Genomic DNA, 18,895 nt, shown 5'->3' with positions numbered 1-18,895 from the left:
ATTACAGCAGTAATGAGGTGTATAGAGGGGGGGGGTGTTTCATCCCATAAAGTTTAGTTGAGATTAGCCCAGTTGGATAACGGACAGACAGACACACACAGAGATTTTTGAGAGAGAGAAAATGTATTACATTACACATAGCATTTCATATATGTACTATTTACTGGTCGACTTCTATCTTCCAACTTTGCTGTTATATTTTATTTACCTATCCCCTGCTCTTATTGGTACTTCAGTTCCCGAAACTGAAGCGCCAGTAAGTACAATAATCACATTAAATTGTCTTTATATTGCGTTATTCACAACTGTGTGTAGTTTGATTGCCTGTAAGGATTGGCTTCATTCAAAACTATTTCTTTGAGTTGCCATGAATTTTGTGTGTAGAACAAAGAACCTGGAATGAGGTTGCCGACTCATGGACTAGTAATATATGCTAATATATTTTAACCTCATTGCCATTCATGTTCACTAGATTTTTTTCGTTTTCTTCACATACGTACATTGTCAGCATTCCCGCCTTTTTTATTTGACTTTTCTTTGGCAAGCATTTTTCAACAAAAACTGATGTTTCGTTGCTTTTATAATGTTCTAGTGTTCTGGTAAGAACTTGCTAGGGTAGGTGCTATAGTAGTAACAGCCTCTGTGACAAAGAAAGAAGAAAGGAGCGCACGCCACAGGGAAAATAGAGTAAGTTCGGACCTAGGATAGAAAATAACTGAGTCAATTCTGTTGTCGAAAGTCAGTTTTTTATTATTATTATGATCCATTGCAAGAGATGTAAAATACGAGACAGTCTCGTTTCTTATGATACATAAAACGAGTGAATAAGGAAACAAGTTTAAGTACTTTATCTACTGTTCTGCTCGCATATTGTGCACGCGAAACATCCCACATAAACCTGTTCACGAGGAGCGGGGAAAGCTGCCAGATCTTTCCATCGCTGGTGTCATTGCTGGCTCGTGGAGCCTACATTTATAAACTTAATTCTCATAACTGTACTTGTTATGGTTTATGGCTGAAATTATCGTTAAGAGAAGAGTGGATCAGCCAGTTGATTATTAAATGGATTTTAGGGGTTTTAGTTTTCCATGTTATTTAGCTGGGTATGGCTAGTTGTTGAGCGGGCCCGGGTTGTGAATACAAGAGTTAACGATACGCGTACTGTGCCGCAAAACGCAGTCCACACTTCGGAGCCATGGGTGTGTTAGGAGAGTGGCAGTCAGACAAGAGAAGTTTAGGAATGGCTATATCCAAAAGCCATGCGTAAGACAAATACAATTACATTATCCTGCGTGCTATTTTCTATACAGTTGGTTAATTGATATTTTAGCCCTCTAGCAGTGCATGTTTTACGTATCGCTGAAACATAACCTTTATCTTAGATCTCAATCACAATGTTGCCGTCAGTCCAGCAGCTGTCAGTCTGGGTTACTGTCAATCACCATATTCGTCGAATATCATTTAATTGATTTTGCAGGTAGTTAATATTTTTAACGTTCGTTAAATGCGTAATTGTTTTAGTTCCCTTACAATATTTTAGTCAGTGTTTGTCATGTGATTATTGATAATTATGAACGTTGTTTTCGACCGAATGACCTACATAACGGTTAAATACTTTGTTGCTATCTTAGGCTAACATTATTTAATTCGTGGTCTTCATTCCCATGTTCGATCATCTTTAAACCCGCCAATAACCCGTGCTAACAGAATTAAATCTTATTTCCCAAGTCTTCTGCTAAAACCTCGAAACTTAATCTCCAATAACTCACGGTAACAACTCGAAACTCCTCTTCCATAGACTCGTGTGGAAAGAACGAAACTCCGTTATTAAATACCTTTGCTAAAACTTGAAAACCTTCTCCAAAGAACTGAGGTAACTGACATAACCGCTGTCCCCCGAACCTGTAATGACAGGCTAAACTTCGCTTTGAATTATCTTTACCAAGAAAACGAAATTCTATATCCAAATACTCATGTTAACAGAACGAAACTCCTCTTCCAAAGACCTGTGCTAACAGAATTACACTTTGCCTTCAAAAACCAAAAGCAACATAGCAAAACATCACTTTAAAGCCTGCTGCTAACAGAACGAAACTTCACCTCCAAATAATCATGGTTACAGAACTAAAATCGTTTCTGAAAACGATATCCAAACTTCATAATTGTTTGTTAGCTTGTACATATTAGTCGTTTTTGAGATTTGCATTGCTAGTAGTATTTGCGGATTGCAAAATATTTTTTCATTACTATATATATGATTATCAATTAGAATTTTACTAAACAGTATTTCGTTTTAATAAACCTGTTTTTTTTTTTTACTTAACCAATATCCTGTAGTTTTGTAGAATAGCTTGATGCAGAAGATAAGTTAACAAACAATTCAAATCCCGATCGTGAAACAGCATGAGATATAACTGTTATAATTTATGTTCCTGACAGGGTTGATAAGATTACAAGAACTGTTGAAAGCGCCCTCTCACAAGGACGTGAAGATTACCCTGCAACAGCTTACGCCAGGACTGAGTTACAAGAAACTCTTGAAAGATATAGGAAAACGAGGAGAAACTAACATTATTTTAGACATACCAGCCGAAAAAGTCCCATTGGTTTTCAGAGAGGTACAACCTTGGGCTAACAGTTATTGTTAGCCCGTAAGAACTAATTATTTACAATAAACGGAACTAGTATTTTTAACAAATGACAACTAATTATTGATGTTACCAAATGTATGTTTTGTTATATAATTGTCTAAAGCCAACTCATAACATAACATTATTTCGACATCAGTATTATTTTACCTTACTTTTATGGGCTACCCCCACATTATACTCTGTATTGATACAATGAAATAAATATAAGAACTAGGAAATAATTATTTAGTTTATTATTTCAAATAACGCAAAACGTTACGATAATTTGTAAAATATTTTTAAGTTGATAAAAAATAATCTTATTTTAGTTTTTTATCTGGTAGGAGTACAGATACTATCAGTTCTTCTTATTAGCATATTACTTAATGTTTACTCATAGTTCATAGGTATGGGCAGAAAAATGTGTTTGTGGAGAGGGCAAATTTTAAAGATGAATCAAGTTTATCAAAAGTGTGAATGCAAAGTAGGCGGAAGCTAAGGTACAGTTTAGGGAGGGGGGTCATTAACCCTCGGCACATCTTTACAAATATAGTGACTGCTTGAGCCTATTTTGATGATGCAGTAAGAGGGCAAGATATGATGGAATTTAAGAGGGGAGGAAGTGAACTTAAATAATAAGTCATTTAATGATCAACGTATATTATCTGTTGTTTAACTCAATCTCTTCGTCGTATCTTTTTAACTCATTGACTTCAGCAGCTACAAGCGATCATCTGTTTGTAGTGATCTTGTGACAAAATCTCAATTGCCCGTTCGGAAAATCATAAGCTTGTCAACGTTCATGAGAGTGAGTGTTGAAGATAGAGGAGAAGCTATGTAGTTTCTAATTTAACTTCATATGTATCAAAAACATTCTTTTCTTGATTTAAAGTTAGTTTAAGTTGATTAGTTGGTTTATACACAATAACTGTGTTTATTTCATACTTGCTTGTTTACATACTTAACAACGCATGTTCTTATGATATTTCAACTTTCCTGCAGGCTCAGGATGTGGGCATGATGACAGCATATCATAATTACATCGTCACGTCTTTGGTAAGGAAATAAAGATATTAACTAATTCTAATTATGTTCTTTGTCTTGGGTAGGTAATGTGTATGTTTAAGCTGATTATACTGCAATTGTACTTGTAATTAATTTCCAGAAGTGAGAACTGAAACCCAATAAATTACATTGTTTAACGGATTCCTTATATCGAATTTTGTTCGTTCTCAGCTTGTTTTTTTTTTTACCTCTTCAGAACAGCATTGAAAGGTACATGACTTGTAACAGTCGTGATTCAACCTCAGATGTTATACTTGTTGTCCATAGGATTTACACACCATTAGGCTGGATGGATTCCAGCATGGAGCAACAAACATTTCCGGTTTCCGACTAGTGGATCCTGCTCGTCAAAATATTAATATGGTAGTCCGAGACTGGACTTTTGGTGAATATCGCTACGGCCTTCAACCTGGCAAAGATCACATGTTAAAGGTATGTTACAAAGATCGACTGTGCATCACTTTCTTTACTTTTGCATCAAGTGATTTGGCATGGCATGGTGGTTGGAAGCATTGGACTCGCAATCTACGGGTTACGAGTTCGAATCCTACCACCGAACCTGCTAGCCCTTTCAGCTGTAGGAACATTATAACGTAACGGTTAAATCAACTATTCGTTATTACAAAGTATCCCAAGAGAAGATGGTGTTCACCAGCTGTATTCTTTGCGTTCTATTATTTCTAAATTAGTGATCTCTTGCGCAAATAGCACTGGGGAGGCTTTGCGTGAAATTCAACCAAGGGACTTTATCTCAGTTTAAGGCTGGTACTTTGAATGATAAAGCCATAATTATTTTTGAATGAGTGTTGTTCCGCAAGACGTAACAAGAAAAAGTGTGATAAAAGATAATAAGTAGACACGTCTAAATGAAAACTTTTCTTGTTTATTTTCTGCGACGCTTCTAGCAGACATCCGCTTTCAGGCAGTAAATACAATTTAATTGTAACACATCGGAGAAAAAAATTAATTAGACGTTTCAATTTATTCTTCATCAATGTCATAATTAGCCCACTTACCCCTTCCTCTCCTCTAAATAGTGGAGTATAGCATAATACAGTTTAAAGATTCATAGCAATTTATAAAGGTTAGTTTTATTCATCTGAGTGCATGCACATTGATTTACTAAAGCTATTTTATTTACATTAAGCCTAAACTTTTTTAAACATAAGCCAGTAAGTTAGAATTCTTAAAATTTATCTTCTTCACAAAAAGTTGATAAAGGCTATTAAAAAATAAATCTTTATTCCGAGTGGATTAACTTGTTCGAAAATTTTAACGACGTATAAGATGCTGAAAGAGCCACATTTGATGCTACAAAATTTACCAAAAATTATATAAACTTAGTGTGCATCTGTTTTTGTTTGATAATCTTGAAATTACAATACTCGTATAGCAGATAACTAGGATTATAGAGGGCTCTGTAACAATTTTATGTAAAAACTCGAAAAATTGAATGAAATATGATGAGTATTATCACTGGCGAGAAGTATTTTTGATACCTCCTATGTAAATTGATCTTACAAAGTGATTTTTTTTTTATTTACAGAAAGGGACTTATATTTTAGTGTTAATAATGTATTTCATTGTGTTAAAAGTTAGGATAATTCAAACCGTATTATATATAACGATTTTGGAATAAGTCTTGTTTAGTTGTTATACATGTATAACAACCATCTCATGATAACTTCAAAAAACTAATAAACTTCAGCGACTTCTTGTGAAAAAAACCTAAAGGAAAAACCTTTGAAAGAGCCTTTGAGAACATATTAATTAATATGTATATTGTTTAAAGTATATAGCGTAGTTTCCATATGTCTGCTGCGTTCTTTCTGCCATGTAAGGAATCGTTTTTTTAATTCACAATAGGACTGTTTATGCACATTCAAACGTTTGAAATGTTAGAGGAAGCCTTATACCCCTCCCCCTTCGTAATGAATGTGTTGCTTGAAAACTAAGACATATTGTTGAATTGGACTCGCATAACAATCACAAACAACTGGATTAATGTGTTATCCTTCTTATGACTGGTAATGCCCCCTGGTACCGTTCGTAACTAATCGAGGTTTAAACCGAGTATATAACAGGCCGTTTAAAAAACAATAACGCAGGTCTGCGAATTTAAACTTAATAAAAATTCTTTTGGTTTTAATAAAGGATTTTTCATAATTCAGCCACCCAGCTTTCGAAAATAACATTCATTTTTTATATCACGTGCGGATTTGTTACGAATCGGGAAGAATAAAAACTGTTACTTAGATCAAATTATTATTTCGTTTATTACAATAAACATTTTTTATTGTTATGTTTGGGGTCTAGAACGATCGATAAGACTCTCACGTTGCGATTGGCCTATAGAAGTCTATGGTCAACATTTGTCAACATTTCAAGCATAACAAAATGTGACCAAATTTCAATGAAAATTCTTCACTTATGTAAAAAAGTACATATGACGTATTGTAAAAAATCTGTACGTGATGGATAAAAATTTATATCATTTTTGGATTCAGCGTACAGGAAATGCTGTGGAAAATGTAAACATTTCAAGACAAACCATCGTAGATTTGTGTTATTAACGTGAGCAAACATTTCTCAGCTAATCATTAATGGGAGCACTAGAAACAAAAATCAAATAAATTGTCAGGGTTAGATATTTAACCCTTAAACAGCGGGAATTTTGTATGTAGCAGCAACAGTTGATGATGGCTGCCGTTTAAGGGTTAAACATAAATTACCTAAACCATTAGGCTTATTTTCGACTAAGATACACTGTAAGATATTAGTATTTAAGGGTTAATGTGTTGATGTCTTTATGGACTTAATATTTAAGTAACTTCGCCATGACTATTCTCAAACAAAAGACGACAAGTACGACGTTTTAGAAGGATAGCTTGATTTACTTATCAGTAAACATTAATCCAGAGCTGCAAAATTAACGTATAAATCAGTGAAACTTATTCCAAATTTTACACATTTATCTAAAGAAATAAGTCAATACTCAATGAAACTAAAATATATCGTGTTTACAATCTATTGAGCCATCAGTTGATTTTAATAGTATTTGTAGATATAATTCTAATTAGTAATGTACACTCTTTTCCTTTTTGTTACTTTCATTAAAAGTATTGGTTGGAATGTGTAACATATTTATTCTTATAATGTGTTACTATTCTTATCATACAGATAATTTTATATAGTTAGATTCGTGTGTTAAAGTCCAGGGCTCAAGCCCCTTAGTTAGACAAAACTCAGATGACCTGTGGTGTAGCTACGCGATAAAAATAAACAAAACCCGATTAGAAATATTACTAACAGCGAGAATACCTGGTTGATAAAACAATGCTTTGTGATTTTTATTAGTAAGACCATGACGACAATATATTTAGTTAGCTTTCTAGGTACTTTGGATTAAAAAGAAGTTCATACTGCGCAAGGTTTGGGAAGGTTAATCAGTTCATACACCAAGCCAACAATACAAAATCAATTTTATAAAAACATAAATGTCGGGCAAGTACTACCACTCCCACTGCATAGTATACCGTAACTTCACAATTTATAGCTAACTGAAATAAATACATTTTGTGAAATCAAGTTTGACCGACAAAGACGCATAAAAGTGTAGCAGATGCAGTCAAACATTGGTAAATTTCTTTGTGAACCAATCAAAATTAAGATTATTCTTGAAATGAATTCGTGACTTTTCATATAATAATTATTGATAAAAAAGCTTTAAAACATTTATTTTTTTAATTTAGAGTCTCTGTTGATTAAAGTGTTTTTTTATTATATCAATAACATTAAAACAATAACTTAATTCAGAAACAATTTAAGTTTAAATCGAATTGATACTTTTAGTTTCGTGGTAAATTTTATACACTTGGTTCTAGGCTAAATAATCCCACACTACTCTAGGCTTATTATACCAACACTCACTACACTTACGAAGTTTTTTGGCACTCCCCCTCACTAAAATCATAATGGGCAGAAAGTGATCGAACTATTCTGTTTCGATAAATGTGTTTTGGCTTTTATGACTCCTCCTGTTTCTAGAAATCAAGCGTGACGTGATACACATTGGCTTTTATATAGATTAGATAATAATAACTAAAACAATGTTGCAAGTTATAGCCAATAGCGTTCATTGAATATCTCAACTGTTTCTTTCATGAACTGTGTTATTACTGTTCCGTGATATAAAAGGTGATGGAAAAGTGACAGTACAGTTGTATCATTTAAAATATAGTTTAGATTCTAACATCTTACCTTGAAACAAACTGGTTTAATTTAGTTTAAGCTGGCTTCGTGATATTAGTACCAGCTATGTGGTAACTTTTGTCTCGCTATGTACAACGAGCCTGGTAGTGAGGGCGCTCGACTCGCAGCCTGTAGGATGCGGGCTCAAATTCTCGTCACATAAAACATGCTCACTTTTTCAGCCGTGAGGGCTTTATAAAGTGAATGCCAATCTCATTATCAGTTGGTAAAAGAGTAGCCCAAGAGTTGACGGTAGGTGGCGTTGACTGGTTGCCTTTCTACTAGAATATGACTGCTAAATTATGGAACTCTAGCGCAAATAACCTTCATGTAGCTTTGTGAGAAGTTCCAGATAAACCAAACTGTACAACAATACTACTGTAAAACAATACTTCATCAACATCAATAAGTTTCCTCCACAAACCGTAGAAAACATTATAGGCACACACCTAGACAAAAAGCAAAATCAACCACCAAATACAGCTCACGAATCAAAAAACCACGAAACCATATACTGCTGTATACCATATATTCCTGACATCAGCAAACAAATAACCAACATTTGGCAAAAATTAGTAACAAAATATGACATTCCAGTTAATACCAAATTTATTCAAAAAACCAGGCACAAAACTAAGGTCTATACTATGTAAAAACTACACTGACAAACACCACACCAACATTATTTATAAAATACAATGTGATAACTGCCACGACTTCTATATTGGAGAAACAAGTAGAAAAATGGAAACCAGATTCAAAGAACATAAAAAAGTCACCTTCACACGTTTTCGAACACTGCAAGTCAAATAAACACAACATAACCATAGAAAACACTCAAATACTAAATAAAGAAACAAACATAAACAAACGCAAAATTAAAGAAGCCTTACTTATACAACAACTTAAACCCAAAATAAACCAATATAAAGGAACGCCTTTATACCTATATTAATATAATAAAATAAATAAAATTATATATTCAAACATCTAATACCGTCCTCTACATTCCGACGCTCAGTTACACAACCCCTTTCAAACATGTGGTCAGCTTCCGGTCAGTTACCTCTTTCTTTGTGAACCTGACGATGACCGAAGAAGGTCGAAACGTTGTTCGCTCTTCTATGTAAAAAATATTTTCTCAACCCAAACGAGCCGTTTTTGCATATAATTTCTCAACAAGTGGGTTTCTCGACATCACTGATTATTATTTCATCACGGCGATTGTACGAGAAGTGTAAGTTTTTTGTGTTTTTCTCAGTGTATTTGTATTTACCTGTTACCATTATGTCTGAACTACCATACCGTACACCACTATTAACAGTACACGCTCACACGATCGTTAAGAAACTAAGAAATTTAAACCAACGAATTATTAATAGAAGAAATGACATTTATTTTATTCAACAATGTAGAAAAGAACAACTAACCCCTAATTTTGTAAAGGTAAAACTTTCAAAAAATTTTAATACATGCACAAACATTATCCAAAATTTACAGAAAAACTACTTAAAGCCATGTTGAACATGAAATACAAAGAACTACATGACTTACAAAAACAAAAAATGAACCTAGACCATAAACTGGCATGCTGCATTAAACCAGAGAGTTACGAAACATAAACCAAATCAATACTAAGAACGACAGAGACAAAAAGACCCGCCACAACAAAAAACTAGAAAAACTAAGATGCAAACAACAGAAAAGACACCAAAACGACAAACCGTTGACTAACCTCATAATTAACAGATCCGACCGACAATTAAACACAGACGAGATACATCTACTTAACAAAGGACTCAACTTCGCAATAGCACCTAGGTACATTCCAACCATAGAAATCAAAACATGTTTAGAAGACCTAGCCAGGAGACTTGTGATACTTTCTACAGAGAAGAAAAACAAGGAAACAACCAAACACAACCAACAGAAAGATGACAACTTAGATAATTTTATTGACATCCAACAGCCAAACTTCCCAGGTAAAATTACAAATTTATATTTTCCAGAAACACCTAAACAACATCTTAAACGATTTTTTCAAAGAATTTTCTCACAAAACCATCAACATAATTTCACAAAACAGAAAACTAAAAAACAACCTTACAAAAAGAGACATTAATTCCATTAAAAACCTAAAACAAGACAAAAACATAAAAATTCTAAAACCAAACTGTACAACGAATACTTAAAAGCAAATTCTAATCATCTATAATTAGGATTGATTGAAGTAGTGTATCTGGCTAGATAACGATAGAACGAGGGTTACCAAACAACTTAGTTCGTTATAAACAACATATTTGGTGGTGTGTTTTTCTTACTGTATACAAATAAAAAAACATTTTGTTAATTTAAAATGATGTAATGGAGGCAGTGGCAAAATGAATGCAAATAATAACACAGGAATAACATAAGATAATATTTAGGACCTTTTGGTCCAACTCGGCTGTCTCATCTTCTAAGCCAAACAAAAACTATTAAATAAATAAATTTAAAAGAATTTAAAGCTAGCCCTTGTCATTCCTATATCTATTAACCTTCCTTTTCAACTCGCTTTAGGCCCGGCATGGCCAGGTGATTAGGGCGCTCAACTCGTAATCTGAGGTTGTGGGTTCGAATCCCCGTCATACCAAACACGCTCGCCTTTTAAGCCGTGTGAGCGTTACAATGTGACGGTCAATCCCACCATTAGTTGGTAAAAGAGTAGTCCAAGTGTGTAAGTTTGGGAGGTAATGACTAGCTGCCTCCCCGCTAGCCTTACACTGCTAAGTTAAGGACGGCTTGCGCAGATAGCCCTAATGTAGCTTTGCGCGAAATTAGAAACAAACAAACAAACTCGCAACGTACGAAGGCATCACATTCCGTAGGCCAACAAACTCTATTTGAAAAATAAAACTATCTTATTTGAAAATGACTTCTACCTTGCCTAAATCTATGTTTGTTCTCGCTGTTAAGAATGAAGAATGTTGATGCATTCAAATCATTTTACAATCTTAAACTCCTCAATCAAATCCCCTCTAACAATTTTAAGGATTTTTCCTCGTAAGATAACCCTCCATCCTGGTACCATTTTAGTAACCCTCTTCTGCGCCCTTTCCAATAATGCAGTGTCTATACACAGATCATCTTTACGACTTGTAATATTAAATTTTAATGTAAATTGTAAAATGCACGAGTACAAAATGGTTACGAGGTCAGTCACCTCGATCGAACTCGAAGCGAGAGTCTGTATTAATCAAGACATAGTTTGACTCGTTTTTTCTTGTACGTAAGTCCTAGGCTTTTAGTTACATTACATTGATGCCTACCATGACATGACTATGATGTTATGATAAACAAACGATACACCGACAGTCAATAACATAACTTCCAACTACAGTAATATTGAAGTCAAGTATGCATTTTATAGTGTAAGATTAAACTTTAATACTGAAAGTCATGTAGGAATAATTTATGTATCATCCCTATATTCTTGTTTCTATTGTTTTTGGCACTGCTAACCATACAGTATTTTACATTTACAAAATGATTTTTATTACATGTTTTGTGACGTTTAATTTTGTTACTTAGTTAATAGGAATGTTTCAGTATAAAGTTTCTTTGTAGCACGGATTTTTTAGTCTCTAGCAAACCAAATAAAAAATCGTAAATGTTCCTAATTTTATATAGTAATGTTTGAGTAATTCGTTGAGAAATTGAACTAAACATGTGTCAGTAAGTTAGAAACATAGATAGTCCTCTATTAGGTCTGTAATCAACAACCTAGCAAACCCGTCCGTGACTTAAGTTACAGTAAACGTGTTTTTTTTCCCACTAGTTTATAGCGTTAAATGTTTTCGTCCATTTGCAGTTGACAACGTATTTTGTAGTTCTATATTTTTGTAACAGTGTAGAGTGTGTATTGATACACAAATTTGTGTATACGTTTAAGCTTTTTTTCTGCATCATTACACACCTGCACAGCTGTATTAGCGAGATACATTTTAAGAGGTTTGATATAAAATTCAGTACTTGTACAATGTGGCTGCGCCTTAGAATGTTGTATGTCCAATAATAACGATGCTTCTGTTCAAGTGTGTTGGTTGAATGAGAGGGATTATGGTTGAATTAAAAGATTTAGGATTCGATTTTCTTTAACCATAAATTCTCGACGACTTCTTCGTAACCTCTAGATTTATTTTGTTATGATTTAAAAATAACTAGTGGTTGCTCAAAATAAGAAAAGATAGGCGTGGTTGTACAAGGTAGCTTCCCACCTATTTTCAGATATCTCTGTGAAATATGTCGGTATTATATGATAGTGAATACATTTATTACGTATTTATTATCAGCTGGAGAACCCATATAAAATCACGATTAATTAAAAATTATTTTAGGACATGTGATATTGATTCCTTTATACATGTAATTGTATAACAACGCCCATAAAATTGCAAAATACACAACATGAAACCGATAATTTGTATGTGTCTTCTCATGAATCCAATGAACCTACTTGCCAGATTTGGTGATGATCCATCTACAGGAGGTAAAATACATAAAACAAATATCATGCAATACTATTATATATAAAGAGATATTTGTTGAATATGGTGGTAATGCAGAACTGTGTTTTTGTTTCCTCAAAAGTAAACCGGTTTAATTTTCTGTGGAAATTGTTTCGTTGCCTCTAATGAAGATAACATTAATCTCTCAAGTATCTTGTTATTACTAGCTTGAACAGGGGAGATAAAAAATAGTACAGAGAAGTAGACGATAATTGCATGCTATTGTTTATTTGTAATCATGTGATACTTACGATTTTTTTGACGAAATTGTGACGTTCAAATCATTAGATTCTCGGCCCTCATTACCTGTTAATAACCAATATCGAAACTGCAGTTTTCTAAGAGCTATTGCTATTATTGGAACCGTAAGAAAGATAGCAAGATATCATTTTTAAATAGTAAACAAAGCAGTAATTAATATTTGAAGATTCAGCTTATGGGATATATTCATATGCTTACTTTTTATAAGAAATGCAAACTTATTCTGCAAAAAATTGTTATACTTAAAGCATACAATAGTTTTGTAACTAAGTTTACTTTTGTAACATTAATTCATTATGTAAACAAGTGTTAGTGAAACATACCATAGTTTTGAACTAAGTATTCCTGTTCTATTAGTACGTTTCACTTATGAAAATTGGTTAAAACTAGTGTGAATAAGTACAGTATTTGGATTTATTCTCGTACTTAATAATTTATTTTCGAATATTGTGAAATTATTGAGTTAGATGTGATTAGAATGAAGTATCTTCGTTGAAGCTAATTAACAATATAATTTCTATGTCCTTGAGAGCAACATACCGTTTTGTAAAGTTTAACATTTAGATTGATTTTATTTTCGTAACCCTAACTTCAGATGATTTTATATATCAAGTAATTTTTCTTCTGTTACATTGAGGGCATATAACTCACCAAAAGATCAAACCACATATTTTAAAGTAAAATCTATCCTTTTCTTTAAAAATAAAAAAAATGAGTGTGTCACATAATTATTACTAATAAACTTGTCCGATTCGCTATAGTAATTATTATATATATATTTATAGTGTAAAATAGAAGAAATTTAGAATGCATGCAGTTCGACCCTTTAATAGACCGTGGGTCAGTACAGTTATCATAGAAACAGCACTTAAAATTCAGTGTGTGTGTGTGTGTGTATAATATGATATAATGTGTGTGTATGTGGATCGCATACAGTTGCCATAGTGACTGCACATGCTTATTTCAAGCTCGTATGTACATTCACGCTTGCTTAAACATGTATTTAGTTTCATCATAATCACAGATTCAGAAATAAAGTGCCACGAGAATTTGAAATATGCGATATAGCAGCCCAGCTTAAACATCAACTGTGTCGTAAGTTATCATAGCAATTCACTCATTTTAAAACTCGTCTTCATTCCAGTGTTTGTCCACATAATTAGTTCTAAATTTGGAAGTTGTGTATGTTTGTTTCACCATGAGCCATTCTTATTTTCCCTAGTACTTATACAGAGGCCCTTTTTACAAGTCAGTGTTTGAAATATAGCAACATGTTGGTGAAACATTATTTCCAAAGTTCAAAAAATAATAATTATATTAATATTATCATGATAATTAAGTCAATCATAAGTCCACAGCCACACGCCCACGAAAATAGAAAATTGTTGCAAAACAAGATATCAAAGCAACTGCGATTCTTTCTTATTCAACCAAAAGCATCGTTCCATAAAAATGAAAAGAGATGTGGATTGGTTTTCCTTTTGAAAGCTTTTCCGTATACGAGGAAGTCGTCAGCTGGTAGTTGAAATATCTATACTAAAATGTATTAGCTAACAGCTTGTTGTTTGTGATGTTTTTTATGTTTAGTTCAATAATGAGTTGCTAGTCTCGGATATGTTCAGATTCTGTGGTAACCACAAAATATATAGCAGAGTTAATTTGAATTTCTCTGACTCTAACTGAGTTTGGAGCTAGAACTGATTCTGATTCTGAGCTTGGAGCTAGCAATTATTCTGATTCTGAGTTTACATGTAGCGTGAGACTGGACACAATGTAAAAGAAAGTGATCGGTTATCATTGTTAAATTTTCAAATATTGGGTTGAGGAATAATTCGTGAGCGTTTTTTCAAGTTAAACAAATATATTCATAAATGAAACGCTTTCGCAAAATATTTCATGTCATTTGGTATAAAGCATTGTACAAAGTATTGTTACATCAATACGATAGAATCATTGCTAAATAAAGACTCAGGCCTGAAAATCAGCAACTTGTGACTACCATTAGTCAAATCATAATTTTTTACACCAACTTTACCACAAGAAGCACCAACTAATCATGTCATATTCATTTAAATTCTCCCAGATACTGCATAAACCCCAACAGAAGCTGGTGTAAGTTGGCTTGAAGATGGAAGACTTTCGAAACTTGTCCTGTCTGTACCCAAACTACTTCTATAGATTAATCTTCCAGGACTTCATCTGCAGGTGTCACTTTGAACTAAACAGATGCTACGCCTTTCATCTTTCTTTGCTCATCATGAATGCACTACTCGAATCATCCGATAGAAGACACTATGTAATTGTTTTCCCTCGTGTCTGTCACTGTTTAATCAGAGACTGTTAACACAAGTATGTCTCGTGTAGTTTTGCCCAAAATTCAAACCAACTAACAACGCTACAATAATAAGTTCCTACACGTAGTTTATCTATATGAATAATATACTTGCATTTGTCTCTCTGGAACTTTCCTCACAAATTTTTCGATTAAACTCTACAAATCTTGTATCGTTAAAAGAGACCTTTGTTCGAGGAGTCTGGATCGCATATCGGCTTTTTAATTCGGAATCAACTTGCCTGTTTTTCGCTTAATCAAATCTTTTAGTTCCAACGAGTGGGCAACACGACGGAACAATGATGTTGTCATCACGTGAACGACTGCATTCTATTTCGACTTTAGTTTTATCACTGCAAATTATTTCACATAAAGAATATTTAACCCTTGTTATTAATTTCCTAAAAATATTAACATTACACTATACATGATTGCTATTAACTTTCCCAACTTGTTTTGGTCTAAAATACGCATGCGTAGTTCATTGACTCCCTAATCTTATCATATTGTAAACATGCATTCAGACGTTTCTGCATAATCAGCTTAGTTGGCCTTCATCAAAACTTTACATTTATTTCTCTCTGTTATAATTTTGCTTTAGATCGTTTCATAGACTGATGATGTACGCATCTTTTAACTGCATTTTTCTCCAGTGCGGGTTTTAGCCTCCGTTTTTATGAGTTTCTCTGTTTCAGTTCATAAATCCGTGTAATAAATTGAATGCTTTTCCGTGTTTCATACTTTGCTTATTATTATAATAACCATTACTATACTTTATTGTTTACTTTAAGAATAGTGTTATTAAATAAGGTTACGACTACCAGAGTTTGACTGCATTTTTAAAAATAGATCAGGATTTATTAGCATAACATATAATGACAGCAATAAAGCGAAGGTTAAATGTCATGCGTCAAAATGATAGGAAAATTCAAGCGAAGAGTATGAAATCTACTGTAAGTGTTTTGCGAGTCGCGGCTAATATTTCAATAGAGCCACAGCTTCTATTAGAACTTTCAATCACGAGTTACGTAATTACTAGAAAAACCAAAAACGGCCTCAGTGTGTCCTAATGCAATAGTAATTCCAATCTGTGAATCCGAAGATTTATGGTTTGTGTTTCCTGAACAAAAAAATACAAGTTACATACTTTCGTGTGGTGGGTATGCTTGCTATAATAGTAATGTTAAAATCCCACTATTATATGGATACAAATTGCTTAAACGTTGGCGGTAGGTGTTATTCATTAGCAGAACTTCATTTTTGTCTGTCAGTTTAAAATTACAGATAGCCCTTTCATATCTTTGCGTGAAAATTTAAAATTAAATCTGTAGTGCAACCAGACAGCAAAGAGGTTGAATATGAAGAAACTTTCTTAGAATATATATTTAGAAAGAAAACAACTTGAAAAAATCTTATCACATTCCTAAATACTTTGATGACCTCTGCGACACGATGATTGAGCGCACCTTATCAAAACTGAGATACGTACTTTTAGGATATGCAAGTGTGATATGGCAATATAGAAAATGTTTAACTTTTAACTTGTTATGGTCTGGAAAAGCTAATGTTATAAAGTAATATACATATAAAATATAATAATAGATTTAATTCTATAAGGTCAGGCCCTCGAAAGTGTTCTGTTTCAAGAGTAAATAAAACCAAAAGTAGGAGTAGCAAATATATATTTGAATTTCTTGATTTTAAAGTTCATATGTCTTGCTCTGTCGTAGCCTATAGAGTGCATACTTTTCGTGTTTCATAGCATGAGCACATTTTACTCGCGTCACAACAATACAAATTGATACATTAAGCGTCCCTCAGGTGACGTCATATTAGCTTCTTCTGACTGACGGACAACACAACAATGTTGGTGCGAATGGTTTAAAACAGATGACCCTTTCAGACGGCCTGTGGTCACCTTTTGGGGAAATAAATATAAAATATCAAGAATAAAATGTAGTATAAATATAAAAATACGTTAATCATTAAATGTTTCATGTTTTCACGGGGTAGAAATAAGTTACAATCTCGTTACTTTTCCAGACTGATACTGCGCTAATCTACGACACTATCTCGTTCCTTTTCCAGACTGATACTGCGCTAATCTACGACACTATCTCGTTACTTTTCCAGACTGATACTGCGCTAATCTACGACACTATCTCGTTACTTTTCCAGACTGATACTGCGCTAATCTACGACACTATCTCGTTACTTTTCCAGACTGATACTGCGCTAATCTACGACGCTATCTCGTTACTTTTCCAGACTGATACTGCGCTAATCTACGACACTATCTCGTTCCTTTTCCAGACTGATACTGCGCTAATCTACGACACTATCTCGTTACTTTTCCAGACTGATACTGCGCTAATCTACAACGCTATCTCGTTACTTTTCCAGACTGATACTGCGCTAATCTACAACGCTATCTCGTTACTTTTCCAGACTGATACTGCGCTAATCTACAACGCTATCTCGTTACTTTTCCAGACTGATACTGCGCTAATCTACGACGCTCTCGGCTTATTGGCTCGAGCTCTTCACGACTTGGATAGAACACAAACCATTGATGTCCAGCGTCTGTCGTGCGACGACAATGTATTTTGGAACCACGGAAATTCCATCATTGCCTACATGAAAGTTGTAAGTCAACTGTTTTCTTATTGCTCTGTACAAGTGACGCTGACACTGTTTTTAGGATTGTTCTGGTTAAATTAGAATTCACACTGACACACCAAAGGATCGCTTTTAAAACTCACTTTCATATCAAACTTGACGAAGAGCAGTTGCTCAAAAATGTCGTTATTAAATAAAATGTTGTCTTTATGTGATCGTTGTTGTTTTGTTTTAGATTACTTTAGTACACTAAGACGGACTGGGGACTTCTGTTTTACTAACATACATCATATTTAGTGTGGTGTCCGTACATTTGTTGATACTTACAATCTTTTAATACCTAAAGTTGTAAAGTGAAATATTCTTACTCGTACCATGATAAAATATCTTTTAAATAAATGTTAAGGGCAACGAATAATAAAACAATTCCATTCATATGTGTATCAAAATAATGTTTATCAATATGGATCTTGTTCCACACAAAATAATGTTTATCAATATGGATCTTGTTCCGCACAAAATAATGTTTATCAATATGGATCTTGTTCCACACAAAATAATGTTTATCAATATGGATCTTGTTCCGCACAAAATAATGTTTATCAATATGGATCTTGTTCCACACAAAATAATGTTTATCAATATGGATCTTGTTCCGCACAAAATAATGTTTATCAATATGGATCTTGTTCCACACAAAATAATGTTTATCAATATGGATTTTGTTCCACACAAATAAAAACAACATGTTTTATATCTCTTAAAAGAAAGCTTTAAAGATATCTCACCACACAAATAAATTTTCCAGGCTTTGCGCATATCAAATGAAAGTAAGTTTTCTCGAGTTGTTTTTAACCTAGGAATACTGTCTCTCAGGGTTAAATGTTAGCAGATCACGAAAGAAAAATGTTTTTCTATTGTACTATCTGTCAAGATCATTTTATTGTGATTAGAATAAATTTCATCACTAGCAAGAGGGGGGGGGTACAAGCCTTTAAAATATTACGTTTCTTTAGAACTTGAAAACGTAGTAAATGATATACTTTTTTTCTATATGGCAAAGGAGTTTTTAGAAAAAAACATTCAAGTACGTCATAGAAAAACTGTAACGTAATATGTATTCAGTTAACGATAGTTGGTTTTGTTTGTTTTGAATTTCACGCAAAGCTACTCTAGGGCTATCTGCGCTA

The 18,895-nt window shown here is 33.5% G+C and overlaps 1 pseudogene across 1 annotated transcript in view; it reads left to right on the top strand.

Moving 5' to 3' along the window:
- LOC143257626 (glutamate receptor ionotropic, kainate 2-like) overlaps positions 1-18,895 on the top strand; it is a 145,980-nt pseudogene that overhangs the window by 87,324 nt on the left and 39,761 nt on the right. The window contains exons 4-7 of the transcript XR_013031967.1: positions 2,440-2,618; positions 3,633-3,686; positions 3,963-4,127; positions 17,580-17,732. The product of XR_013031967.1 is annotated as a glutamate receptor ionotropic, kainate 2-like (transcript). The remainder of the gene's footprint in view (positions 1-2,439; positions 2,619-3,632; positions 3,687-3,962; positions 4,128-17,579; positions 17,733-18,895) is intronic.

The sequence above is a fragment of the Tachypleus tridentatus genome, chromosome 7, assembly GCF_004210375.1.
Source record: "Tachypleus tridentatus isolate NWPU-2018 chromosome 7, ASM421037v1, whole genome shotgun sequence".
Classification (NCBI taxonomy): Eukaryota; Metazoa; Arthropoda; class Merostomata; order Xiphosura; family Limulidae; genus Tachypleus; species Tachypleus tridentatus.
Note: the sequence above shows the minus strand (reverse complement) of the source record. Positions and strands in the feature narration are given on the sequence as shown.